The 12,678-nt window shown below is 38.1% G+C and overlaps 1 protein-coding gene across 5 annotated transcripts in view; it reads left to right on the top strand.

The window, feature by feature from the left end:
- The window catches only part of Mtd (TLD domain-containing protein mustard), a 253,295-nt gene that overhangs the window by 120,290 nt on the left and 120,327 nt on the right, over nucleotides 1–12,678 (top strand). The gene's annotated exons all lie outside the window — the stretch shown is intronic.

The raw sequence follows: 12,678 nt of genomic DNA, 5'->3' as shown, positions 1-12,678 counted from the left end.
ATTGAAAACCCGCATGAACGAATATGGCGAAGGCCCTGGAATCGAAAAACGTGCGCGGTTCGTCCGAAGGAAACCAAACATGTCGCAACCGATCTACACATATTCCCAAGTCCGCCATCTTGATTTCGGACAGTGGAGGTCGATCGAAAACTGCACGTATCTTCCCTAACGATCGAACTGTTATCTAACGCTGAGAAACAAATCTATAAAGAATTATTTATAGGGGGAAAATAATCCATGAACGTGCATGATCATGATCGATAAAAATCCGAGCCATGTGACTCGATCATTCTTTTACAAGCTTAAAGACTTCCTTTACTAAGCGCTATAAATAAAAAGTTTTTGTGGAAACTTATTATTATCTGATTGGTCGCGATCAATATCGAGGCCGATCGATAACGCGGATCGAGTGGCACTCGAAATCCAAGATACATTGTCGCTCGATTTCGTTAATTACGAACATTCTATTCTTTATTTTACGGGAAATGTGTTCCTAGAAAAATATGTACAGTGCAGGAAGAGAAATGTATCGAAAAGTATTTGAACGTAACGTTTGTGATTCTCGAGAAATTGATATTTAACCTGTTCTCATTTCGTAAAAAATAATAGTCTAGCAATAAACTTGGACTCATTGTAAAGCTTGAAGACTCTACTTTCGCATAATATTATTTATTTTCCTCTGAGATATTTTAATACGATGTAGCAAATGAGAAACTGTAGACCCATTTCTCTTCAAAAATGCTATAAATTGGAACCTCTGTAAAAACATATACATAGACGATATTTAACCTGTTGTCATTTCGTAAAAAACAATAACCTAGGAATAAACTTGGACTCATTGTAAAGCTTGAAGAGACTCTACTTTCGCATAACATTATTCATTTTCCTCTGAGACATTTTAACACGATGTAGCAGATGAGAAACAGAGAAGACCCATTTCTCTTCAAAAATGCTATAAATTGGAACCACTGTAAAAGCATTAAAAAATTTTGTTCGTAAATCAATCTTCCACAGATTTGAGGATCGAAGCCTCCGCTTTGCAAAGACACCTTAAAAATTGAAGTACGATTTTTTCCCGCCGTTTTATGGAATAAAAATGAGGATCAAGTTACGTATGTCTCTCACGCTAGATATCGAACAAAGTTTCCGCGATCCTCGATAGATCGATACTATTATTTTTCTCCCGGAGTGAATGTCCGCGCATTGCGATTACCAGCAATTTCGCATCGTAGCAAAGTGCAACGCTATAATCCGTCCGCGATGCTGCAATCTCCGGATAAAACGCGAACATTTACGAACGCGAGCGCGACCAATCTTCGGGATCGGCCGTGCTATGCGTTTGCTTCGATCGATTCTCGATTTATAAAAATGATTGACGCGGGAATTAGTCGGCAATTATTGATACGCTAAGCTGTGTAATGCTCCGCGATAAGAATCGACCTTTGCATTTACTATTCCATGCTGAAAGCCGATGTCCGCACGTTGAATCCTCTGTTATTGTTTGTCGCTTGACAGTGTTGTCCTTGTTCGAAATTTTTTTCGCAACGTGTGGTACAATTGAGTAATAGAGAAATGAACAGTATCGCTTGAGTAATTAATTATTAGACAGCGGATCTTTATGCAAAATAAAAATGTTCTTCCTGGATTGCAACAAAGTGGAATGAAATAGAAACTTATTTTCTTTCTTAATATGTTTAATAGGTTGAAAATATTGTAATAGTACTTTCAAATTCTTCTAATGTTTTTACTGTTTTAAATTACACGTATTCACTTTTATCATAAATGCATAAAATCCGCAGTCTAATCATTACAGATTACATTTTGCAAAGATTTTTATATTTCCTGGCTAAATGGACATTCATATATCTTGATCATTCTCAAAATTGAATTTTGTCCAGCTAGATCATGGACATAGCTCACTGTGCACCGTGCTAAACACTGTAGAATCTCTAAACTCTGTGGATGTCAACAGAAAAGACTAAAGTACCTGTAATCCGAAACCGATTAGCTTTTAATTATAGTAATCAGTAGCTCCAGCTTGCTTTTCCTTGTTACGAAGATCTGATGCTGATTCTATCATCGAACCATTAGTTCGGAAGATATTTCAATTCCAGTATTTTGTGCTGGCGCTGGACAGTAACATTGCATCGAAACGCTATTTATAAAACGGAGAAGTGGACAGAAATATATCGACGTCGCAGACAGCGGTGTCTATTAATAGTGACGCAGGAATATTATTAAATTGCGCGATAGGCACAATTTTATTGGAAGTGCAGTCTCGCGGTGAATACGCAAGCCTGGCTAATCTATCATTTATCGCCGCTCACTTTCGCGAATGTACGCATAAATGTCCGCGTCTCGGCGGCCAGAAATTTTTCGAAGATAATCGCGGCGTGCAGCAACCAAGACGTGTTAATTGGTTAAACCTGTCGGGTATAGGATCGTCCGATCGCGATCACCGTCTCTCGCGAGCGTGTTCGTACGCACCGATCGTTTCGCCGACTCGCGCCGCGTACCACGATGAAATAATTCGTTTTTTTTATCGGTCGACGACTTTCACCGTCGTGCAATCGTTGGCTCTCTAATTACGCAACGGAACAATCGCTCCGCGATCGCCAGGATCATTCCCCGGTGCACTCTTTGCGCGTTCTTTCCCCTTGCACCGTTTTACTTTGGTCCTGATGCACAGTCTTACGAATCTATATAGCTGAACAAAATTCATTTCATTTACCCCAGAATCTTCTGATTTTTACTCTGTCACTAAATTAGTAACTATAAAAACCAATGTTGACCATGAAAATCTAGGTGAAATTTTTTCGTAGATCTTCACCGATCCGACAGGGTGTCTTGATCATATTTATTTAATTTCATATTACTTTAATGCTATTTTAAAATAATATTCAATTCTTCATGAAATTTTTATAAATAATATTACCCCCCAAATAATATTAATTCTATAAAATTTTATAATGATTTAATACTATTTTAAAATTATATTAAATTCCCTATAAAATTTTTATAAATAATATTACTCCCTCAAACAATATTAATCATATAAAAAATTTCATAATAATTTAATACTATTTTAAAATTATAATTTTATTTTATTTTTTCTTTGGTTACACTATCTTGTATAAAAAGTAATGGTCATTCGTAATTGCAATTACAGTACAATTATAAAATACAATTTAAATTGTAAAAAAAATTTAATAAAGTACAATTTAAAATCAAAAATTAAAGAATGATAAAATAATAGGTAAGAAGAGGTTGAAAAATCCATGTGGAGGTTTCAAACAGACGGAATTTATTATTTATAAAATAATATCTGAACAGAAATAACTTCTGCGTTACACATTTTTTAAATTTCAACCATAAACATGAAATACTGTTACGTATTATGAAGGAGGACGAGGAATAGAAACTACGCCGCCCAGACAGCAAAAGTGTGAAAAAGGTTGAATGTAGTAAAATCGTTAATTTGAGACAACTCTAGCATGATCATCGATTCAAACAATAGGTAGATCCCCATTTCACGAGAAAAACTTACGGTCACAGGTTGGGATTTCTCTGTATTTCCTGGGTTTCGTGGATTCCTCGCGGCATCGGACAATTACCACGCGCCGTTCGTGTTTCTACTCGATCGGAACGTTTATCGGTGACGTTATTACCGATTACTATCTTGCATCGCCGTTAATCTATCGGCCGGCAGCGTGACTATCGGTGACGTTCTCGGGGATTCATGTTGGTATTACCATGTTGCACGCAACGCTTGTCGGTGACGTTTTCCACGATTAATTTATTTGTTTTAAAATTTCCATTGCGACAACCACATCGCCGACGTCTCTATGAATTTGCATTTTGATCTATGTTCATTTATTCCGCGCTGCGGCTGCCGGCGACATTTTTATAGTTTCACGATTTGTGTCTGTAACAGTTGGTCGCGAGTCTAACGATGACGTTCTTCCGGGTTTTTTTTTATTTCTTCTCAAATGTCCTCGTTTATTCGATTTTTTATCACTGTTGTGTTGAGTCTAGAACCTCCTCAGATAAAGTAACTCGAGGTTGCATTAGTTTACATTGACTATATATGTAGATTTTTATTAACCCTTTGGACTCCTTTGTCGAGTGTCACTCAACATCACCGAAAGAAAAATGTAAATAAAACTAATTAAAATGACTAAGTAAAAAGAATTATTTATATTCTTTAGTGAAAAACAAATATAAGTTCCACAAATATAAATTACAACAAAGTGTGAGAACTATATGTAATATAATTAGTAAACAAAATTGTTTCAAATAAGTTTGTTGGCAGCAAATTTGAAAAATAATTCGGATTACCGAGGGTTAAACTGTTTCCTGTAAACATTTTTCGTTGTTTTTATATTTCGTCTCATCTCGTGGCGTTTTTATTGGTTGAAGGCTGGTGTGGGTGTTATTCTGTTGCATTCAGAATGGCGCTCTCGAGTTCGTGTTAATCTATTATCTACAATAATGTTTTCATCAATTAATGTATCGAGTATTTCCACTAATCTGTTCTTCAAAATGTCGATCGACAACGTTGTCCACGATACAGATACGATGAATCATGATTTATCTATTCCCCGCAAAGTCAGAGAGTGATGTTTTTACAGATTCGTATCGGAAATTTAAAGTGGCTTCATTTATATTTATAACCGTTCGAACAGCTTTAATCGATCTTGGAGATGTCATGTTAATCTAATTTAGTGAATTATAACTACATCGAACTGTACAAAGTTCTTTTGATCGTTCACTCGACAACACCAGCGACAACACTTATATTGTTCCTCTAACTGGAAGTCTGGAAGTCATAGTATTACAGTGAGCAATACAATTTTCGATTAATGTTCACTGTTCACTTTAATAGTCTGCTCGTGGAAATGCTAATCCATTGATGATTTCGTCGTGAACTCTGTGTCTACTCGATTCCGAGTTGCGTAAAACGAATGTATGGACAAAAATTTTGTCATTTAATTATACAATGTAGGTACATTCCATATTATACATATACTATGGATCATTTTTATCTTTGAGTTTTGACTGTATTCAGTTTCCCTCTTGTATTTTATTTTATAGGAAGTCTCTAGTGGAATGATCTAAGATAATAACTAGACTACGGATCTTTATGCATTCATTTAATTGTTGGACAATTTTCAATACCACCTAAATATCTCCTTTATTTTTAATGGCACAAAAAATATATTTATGGCATAATTTAAATGGTATCGAAGGAGGAATATCATAGAAGAACAATTTCTTTTGTCCGGTTATTTTTTCATAGTTTTTCCAAGGCCATCGTTATTTTTTTATAGGGAAAACTTACTTGTTTCCATTCCATCTTACAGCGGCTGAAAAAATACATTTGTATATGCTTAAGTCATTAACAGGATGGAATAAAAAAGAATAAGTTTTCCCCATAAAAAATAACAATGAGCTTGAAAAAACTATGAAAAAATAACCGTACAAAAATATTGTGCTTCTGCGATATTCCTCCATCGATACCATTTAAATTGAGCCATAAATATCTTTTTTGTGCCTTTAAAAATGAAGGAGATATTTAGGTGGCCTAATTATTAGTATAATTTCTCCGGCATTCAAATCATTACGGAAAGAAATAACATTCAATTTAGTTTCTATTTCTTACAATCGACGCAGACAATTTTTATTTTGCATAAAGATCCGCAGTCTAATAATGACAAAAGTCTAACAAGCAGTAGAAAAGTACAACAATATGTCGAGTAGCGGAAAAGCAAATAAATCATTTCTTTTGACGAAGGAGAATGTGCCGATGGTCACGTAGACCGCCGCCATTCGACTGTGCGGTGCGTGCAGAAGGAATACGCGCCTCTTTCCCAACAAAAACAACGAAACGCATTAAAACGGAGACGCGTGGTAAAATACGAAACAGACTTCTATGAAGATCAATCCGAATGATACCGATCTAGATTCCTAGAAATTTTGATAGATCAATCGAATGATCGTGGTTGTAGGAAAGCCAGATACTGTTCCTATTCGTGTCAAAAGGCTGATTATCTTCTGAGAAACCGGGCCGTCTGTTGTCACTATCTTCTACGACTCGTAAACGTCGATTAGAATCGCAATTAATTATGCGCTCAGACTTTTTGGAGGACAGAGTCAGCTGGCACGTGGTCCCTGATAATTATTCCCCCGTTAACACGCATCGCGCGATAAACAACGGGATTCCGACAATTTTCGAATCGTCATTCGGAGAAAGGTTTACGACTGCTTTTTTTATTGTCGATTATACATGGACCTGTTTCTTTCGAAGAACAGATCTCGGACGTAAAATTCGTTTGCTAAGATCATCCTCCAGGAAATCGCTAGAGCTTTTTAAACATATAGACTTCTTCGTAATTCTTTGGCATGTTAGAAACAGCATTATAGTATTCGCAAATTTTTCTCATCTCTTACCGTTTTATATTTCACCCAGCTAATTTCTTCGTGCATAATTATTAATTATAATTATAAGTGCATAAAAGTCCGCAGACTACTCGTAACTTGTCTAAAATTCTCGTTCTAAATAGAAATGCCCCTTAAAGCAGAAATTGTTATGATAAATAAATAATACGAAGCACAAGCGAATTCTTTAGAAAGGGGATGACTCTCTACCGCTTCTGGAAAATAGTTCTACCAAGGAACAGCATCCGCAGGCGACTCAACACTGATTTGCGGATTAGCGAAACACTCGATCGCAGTATTCAAGTATTTGGCCAGTTGTCAAGACTCTAAATTATCCCCGAAGCCCGTCAGGCAGTGCGTTAACAGCTGTCTGTCGATAACCTCGCGACCAGGGAGCCTTCCGTTCATCGATATATCGCCAGATACCGCGGACAATTCGTTCGAGGGATCAGAAGTCGAAGAGGACGGTCGATGTTTGTCCTTGGTGAAACTGCAGAGATCTACTTTCCTTATATAATATTATAAATTTCAACATTTTTAATAATTTTTTCCTTCGCATGTGAGTGACGGTCTCGCAATTTATTTACTGCGACGATGACCTTGAATGACCTGGAAATCTCGAGATTGCGGAACGATCGAATCCCCGCGATCGTTGGGACTAAGGAGGACCCTGTGGGCGAGGTTAGGCCGTTTCGATCGGCGCGAGCGTAACCGGCAATTTGGCCGATCGTTAAAAGCGATTCCGAAAATTGGCCGGGGCTTAACGGCCGGGCTCTGAAGCGAATTTTGATCCAGATCGCGGTCGGGTCTCTTGCGAAAGACAATTTCCTCGTTACCGTTCCCTTTCGTCCGCTTTAAAGTCGCAGCCACCACAACGTTATTCCGCGTAGAGTCCATTTGCTCCGATAATGACACACCCGTGTTCTGCAACGCTAGGTGCTTCGAATAATGCGTTGTAATTACGGAATCGTGGGCGGCAGTAACTGCGAGCCTAACGCCGTGCTCTAAGAGTATTAACCTCTCGCGATACCGACCATCCACTGAATTTAATCATGGCCTTAATCCCATTCGGAGCCGTCAATTGAGAGGTTCCGCGCAAGATAGAGTCGCTACGCGACAAATGATTAAACAATCAGATTTTTGTTACCTCTGCTGCCTTCTAGTATCTATTTATTAACCCACAAGTTACACCCACTTTAATTTTTCCGCATTTGTGCAAGGAATTTCTAAGCTGCTGTCTCAAAAGAAATTGTTGAATAACCATTGCTAGCTTCACGGGCCAAAATGGTGGACCGCGTCACGAACGAAGAAGAAATTCGCCAAGATTGCAGATCATGATCGTTCGTTTAGAGAACACAATTCACACCTACTTTAATTTTTCCGCGTCCAACGACATTTTAAGCTACTGTCTGAAAAGAAATTGTTAAATAATCGCTGCTGGCTTCCCGGGCCGAAATCGTGGACCGCGTCACGAGCGAAAAAGAAATTTCAACCAAGGTTGCAGATCATGATCATTCGTTTCCAGAACACGTCTCGATTCTAGCTGGTAACACTGCCGATTCGTCCGCGTACCAGTCAACAGTAAAACGTTACAAAAAATCGGTTGTGGTGTTCTTGTCTTTGTAATGCTGTTCGCCAACATCAGATTGCGGTTAGCTGAAAAGAAGCTGATCACGATACTTCGAAACGAGCGTCTTCGAGGTGATTGGAGATAGAGTCGTCCGCAGTTCCCGTAACTAAAGCTATAAACCTGTCCCGGGAGACATGAGGTCGGTGATAAGAGGCTGCCTGATAAAGCCGCCTGTGATAATAGTGCCTTCATCTACTTACAGCTGATGAAATTATTCCACTTTGTCTCGGAACTCTTTACAATTGCGATTCTTCCTATTTCCATGATTCGCACCTGATTCACCTTTCAGGTGAAACAGAACCATCTTCAATAATCTCTTCTATAGGTTTTTAACGATTGCGATTTCTTGCATTTTCATTATACAGTGGTCGAAATTTCTATAAAGTCACTGTGTTTTGTGCCCGTGCGAAATCAATACGGGCCGGTTTATGTACTTCTTTAAGGCCTGGTTTACGTTGTATTTTTGTCCAGAAGAATTTAAAAGTTGTTGCACACGTCTTGTTGTTACTGGGAGCTTCAATTCAGCTCGAAATTGTGCTGCATTTTTCCTTTCCTTAGCTGCAGACCTCATTAATATTGAATGTTGTCTCGTTGACTATTTTTTATTACTACCTTTAAGATGATTTTTTCCGTAATTTTCACGTAAATTGATATAATTATTAATCACAGTATATGACTGATTAGTTTTCTTAGCAATTGCGCGATTAGAGCAGCCCATATCTTTATAAGCATCGATTGATGCTTTTTCTTCACTTGTTAATACTTTTCCTCTCGGCATTCTCAAACAGGATTTCTGTGAGTTTTAAAACTAATACTTTTAAAATATTCGCAGGTTTTCGTAGTTCTCTGCTCAGAATACAGAGAAACACTAAGTGACTTTATAGAAACTTCGCACTTGTGTTCTGCACCACACAGAAAAAAATTTTAAAAAACGTAAATAGTAAACATAGCGGTCTAGAGTATGCAATCCTTCTATCCGAGTGTCTACAAGGCACAAGACCATCTGGTAAATCACGATAAATCAACAAAAATGGTGATATTTTTAAAATATCTATGAAAAAGAAGATGACTTTATAGAAATTTCGACCACTGTACTTGCGCTTTGGACGAACGAACTTTACAAATTTTGAACGAGGGTACAATCTAGCGATACTCACAGCTATACTGACAATAAGTACCGTATGTTAACCGACTGCGTCATGATCGAGTTAAATTGACCAGCGTTTCATATGTAGCAGCAATGTGCGCGAGGGCGTTACGAAGATTTCAAGGTCATCTGGATATTTTTAAATAGAAACGCCTACCTTGAAATATTTTGACCTTCGTATGTCCTAAACCGAATTTCCAAGATTTCCAAAATTTTCCATCCAGCTTGGCAGAAAAGCTGAAGTGGTTCATTAATATAAAAGTTATTCTGATTTTTAAAGTGTGCCATCAATTATGAGGGCGACTGTATCTATTTCCTGACATGACTTTCCTCCAGCTAGATTGCCCATTTGTCCGACTGCGCGTCATTTGGACGGGTCCCGTAGACCCGGTGCTAGGCCGAGAGCGTGTGCTGCCTAATTGGTGCGCAACGGAACGCGGCGACCTCATTAAAAATGGCGGGTCTTCGTTTTCCCGCTCTCGACGACCAATTCCTTCTGTTATCGCGCTCGATACGATTACGCAATGGAGGATATTGAAACGTTCAATTCACGGCCGGGTCACGAGGGGTTTTTTCGTCGCGATATGACTTTGACCTAATTCCGGCGTGGAACAAGGTAGGGTGGTACCTCTGTCGGACATGGTCGGTCCGATAGCTTCCAAGAAGGGAATTGGGTCGCCGTTAATTCGTAGGGGAAGCCCAGCACAGGCAGGACGAAATAGGCCAGGTGTTCTCGGCCGGTTGGTTCCTTGCGGTGTGTGCCACACTCCCGAAAATTATCGGGCCCGTTCTCGGCCCGCTTGTGTTTTGCTTTCTGTGCGGGGCGGAATCGTTTGTTCCTGCGTGCTCGCGCTCTCTGCGAAGCTGCCTCTGTCCCTGCGGGGAGAGAGACAGCTAATTGGCTGAATCGAATTAAGAGCGTAGCCGGTATTTTCATCGCTGCAATTCTCTAATTGGGCGCGGACGAATTGGCCAATTGTTTCCACTGGTTTGCACGTCCGCCTCCGTTTAACCCCGAGGCTTCGTTAAGAGAACGACGACGCGTCGCATGATTTCAGACCAAAACTACCATTTTTCGTCCCCGAACCGCCACGAATACCCGTGGTTTTCGAGACGATGATCTAACCGCCCGTGATGCCTGCGAAATTGCTCCACCGTCGCGTTGGTCGTCCGTGCGGTCCTCCGTGATCTGTTTTTATTGAATTTGTTGAACGAAGAGGAACATTTGTATTCAGTCTATCTCTACGATGATTACTAAACTGCGGATCTTTATGTGTTTATGTGTCGTTGCATATGAAATGTCCGATTTTTAACAGTAACGTTAAACAACCGCAACTATTCCTTATTGATGAAAGAATCACACGTTTCTTGATTGTACTATGTATGGTAGAAATTGAATTTTCTTTCCATCTCTATTTTGGAGTTCTTTTGGCTATCAACGAATAGTGTGTCTGCGGATCTTTATGCAAAATAAATATTGCTTGCACCAATTGCAAGTGACTGGAGCCACGCAAACAGTTTATTCTTACTTTGATAATTTTAACAAGCTGAGAAAAATAGATTTACACTCTTAAATCATTGTAACCTTTCTACTGTTTTAAATTGCACCCACTCATTTCTGCTATAAATGCATAAACTCCGCAGTCTGTCGTCAATATGTTGTTTTATTTAAAAGGAAATTGATATGTGTAAATTAAAATATTGAAGATAGGATTGTAAGCTTTTACCTGAAAGTGACGTACAATTTGCATTCTAAAATCGGACATTTCACATGCAACAACGTAATAGTAAAATTGTGTAGATGGAACTCGAAATATTTGAGAAATTGAAGATGTCAATATATTATGATTTCTCTAGTCTAGTGATTACAAACGAGTGCAATTTTATTCTATTTTTTAGAGACAGCACTAACTGCGTCTGGTTAAGATCGCCTTATAAAAATGGCAATGCACAATTGACTCCAATCCTCCGCGATTAATGTTGTAACCGGACTGCGAATCTTTATGCAAAATAAGAGTTTTTTTTCTTCGACGCTTACAGTGGATGCAGGAACCGTATAGAAATTTCTTCCTATCTTTAACAAATGTAATAAATTGAAAATAACATATGGATGCCCTGAAATCATCTGAATGTTTTTAAATCATCTTAATGTATTTGTCAGAAAAGAGTATAAAATCCCCAGTCTAGTTATAACAGATGATTAAATAAGGAAATCTACAGGGTGCCCTAAAAATGTGTTCCTGACATTTCCTTTTCAAAAATGTTCTCCGCAACTTGGATGAGGAGTTCAACAGGACTCATTAATAACTCCATAACGAAGGCTCGGGGAACATTTGTGCAAAGGAAAAAGTTCCTTCAAACGACCTTATAAATCACCCTTTTGAAACATTTTTGGAACACCCGCTCGTGTACCATCATTTTTCATGGACGCATTTTCATGGTTTCGATAATTGTGAAATTAAAAAATCGGTCATGGTAATTTTAATGTGAAATTAATTTGTTTTGTGGAGTTTTTGAGATTGCCAGTCATATATTGTGTGAAGATGTTTTCCAGTTCGTCCGGTCATTTTGTTTATCATTTGACATAGGCCCGGATAGGCCCGACCCGTGTCGAAACCTACTGCGCACCTCGAGGTAAACAGTGTTTCGTAAGCGATAAAACGTATTGTTAGACGATGCTCAGATTGTGATCAGCTGAGTCTTAGAGGGTTCTCGACTGAAGTTAATTGATACGACACACTCGGGGAACTTGAAAGATAGTCACGGAATGATGGGCGTAAACTAATCGTCTGTGACTACTGGAAACTGTTATCTTGGCGAAGCAACGGTTAATCTTGGGTCTCGGGTACAATACAAATGAACTTTGAAATGTAAAAATTTATGAAATCTCAACATTAAACGTGTAGAAAAATAAATCAGAAAATTACAGAAATCGATAGAACCTTGAGAAATGTATAAAAGCAAATATGTAGGACGTGCTGGAAACCCGTGTCGAAATTATTTACAGTAGGTAACGAAAGTATTCGAACGCCATTTAAAACAGAATAACTTCTTTATAATTGTACCAAACGACCTGATTTTTTATAATCAATTGGAAGTATTGGTTTATGAAATGATGTGCAAAAAAGATTTTCCAAAAATTATAATTTACAAGATTACACGCAAAAATAAAAAAGGCATTTGTTAAAACTTTTTTATTTAGGCCCTTCATGAAAAATATAAAATATATGTTTTGTAGATCTATATTAGTTATACACATGTTTTGAAAATTTCATCGAAACCGGTTGACGCAGGAAAAAACGACACGCAGAAACTGAACAAAAATCGTGTAAAACTACGATTTTCACAATTTTTAACTGCTTGTAGCTCGTGTGTATGTTAATCGATTTCGATAAAATTTTAAGCATATGTATAACTAACATAGATCTAGAAAACATATATTTTAAATTTTCATTAAGGGCCC

The sequence above is a fragment of the Lasioglossum baleicum genome, chromosome 7, assembly GCF_051020765.1.
Source record: "Lasioglossum baleicum chromosome 7, iyLasBale1, whole genome shotgun sequence".
Taxonomy (NCBI): domain Eukaryota; kingdom Metazoa; phylum Arthropoda; class Insecta; order Hymenoptera; family Halictidae; genus Lasioglossum; species Lasioglossum baleicum.
The sequence above is the reverse complement of the archived record's forward strand: the minus strand, read 5'-3'. Positions and strand labels throughout refer to the sequence as shown.